The sequence below is a fragment of the Dipodomys ordii genome, unplaced genomic scaffold, assembly GCF_000151885.1.
Source record: "Dipodomys ordii isolate 6190 unplaced genomic scaffold, Dord_2.0 Scaffold13, whole genome shotgun sequence".
In the NCBI taxonomy this organism is placed as follows: domain Eukaryota; kingdom Metazoa; phylum Chordata; class Mammalia; order Rodentia; family Heteromyidae; genus Dipodomys; species Dipodomys ordii.
Window position 1 is genome coordinate 11,137,606 of NW_012267229.1, and position 1,899 is coordinate 11,139,504.

Below are 1,899 nucleotides of genomic sequence, written 5' to 3' on the forward strand. Positions count from 1 at the left end.
GTCTGCGGCCTGCTGGAGGCCGCGCGCGAGAAAAAGAAGGTCCGGCGGGGGACCTGGAGGCCGGGCCCTGGACGATCTAGGGCTGCGCGGCCAGGGAGCCCGGCCGGAGCCGAGGGGCGCGTTACACGGCGCCCAGGAATCTCTCCACGGCCTCCCCGTCGCCACCGGACGAAGCTTCAGCCTCTTGGTGGCCCCGTCTCCCTCCTCCAAGTACGCGCCGCTGTCGCCACGGCGGACGCGCACACTCGCTGGACTTGCTGCTCTTTTTGACGCTTCTTAGCTCGGCTTTCCCGGTTCGCCTTCCTGTGTGGTCCTCTCCCCGCACCTCCCCCAGCGAACCTGACCTCGGGTGTTATCACCTTGGACTCAAGTCTGTCTGTCTGTCTGTCTGTCTTTCTCTCTCTCTCTCTCTCTCTCTCTCTCTCTCTCTCTCTCACACACACACACACACGGTCCAGGGTGAGGGGTTCAGAGCCCAGATCATTTGCTCTTTCTCACCTCCCCTCTCCCGATCTTATTCCTCTTTTATTAGTTCCTGGCACAGAAATCATCTGGCCCATGACTTTGGGGGCAGAGCCATTTCTACCCCTCTCCCAACATTCTGGCGGGGTGTACCTTCACCAGGACAAGCCTAAGTCCACTTTTCCTGCAGAACAGCACGGGGATGGGGTAAATGGGGGGGGGGGTGACCTGCCCTTGCTGCCGCTGCCACTCCAAGACCCACATCCTCTTTTGGGATTTCCCAAGTGTGCAGTTTGTCTTCTGCCTCGTGTTGACCTAGCTGAAGGATCGCAAGGGGCACTTTTGGGCTACCTACAACCTCAGAAGTATTCCCCCTACCCCCTCCTTTCCAGGCATCTTTTCTGTTTATGCTTCATTCCTCACCTTTAGGGGTTGCCATTGCCACTCAGACTTCTCCAGATCTCAGCTTTTACCCCTGGTAGGATTATGGATGGGTGGGTCTCTCTCTCTCTGGGATGAGGTCTTTCACAATGGCCAGCCCCATCTGTTTAGCTGACTCTGTGGCCCCTGGACCAGAAGCACCAACATTAGCTGGGAGCTTGTGGGAAATGCACATTGTTAGGCCCCACCCAGACCTGTCACATCAGAACCTGCACTTGAATCTTCCAGTTGATTCTGTGCACACATTACCTTTGAGAAGCAGGGCTCTAGAGAACCCTCCAAAGCTGTTCCATACTTGCTAACTTATCTCCCTAGATTTCACAAGTATCCATGGCTCCCTAATTTCCAGTGGGCACCCTGCCTCTTACCTAGTAGTGAGGACACAGCAATCTTGGCTGAAGCCTGCTGACTCTTACACATTTCTCAATCTCCTCCAGTATTCTCTCCCTTAGTCCCAGAGATGGATGTGGAACCTCTTGCTCAACCCTTTTGAAATGGTCCCAACTGATCCCTGGTTTGGTCTTGGGCTCTCTTCTTTTCTCAGATCTCCCTATTGCAAAAACAATGCCCCTAGTTCCTTCTTCAACCCGCACCCCCTCTTCTTTCTGAGGACATTCACAGGAGCACCCAAGCTTTGCCAGCCTCAGGAAGCTACTCCAGGAGGCTGCAGGCTCTAGCTTCCTTCCAGCCCTGTTTGTTTGTTTGTTTGTCATTCGCGGAGCTTGAACTCTGTGCCTGGGCACTGTCCCTGAGCTCTTCAGCTCAAAGTGAGCACTCTACCACTTGAGCCACAGTGCCACTTCTGGTTTTCTGGTAGTTAATTGGATATAAGAGTCTCAAGGACTTTCCTGCTCAGGCTGGCTTTGAACCATGATCCTCAGATCTCAGCCTCCTGGGTAGCTAGGATTACAGGAGTGAGCCACTGGCATCCAGCTTGCTGTTTGTTCCTGTTCTCCATGGCCTCTCTTAGACTTCAAGCCGTCTGACCAGCATGAT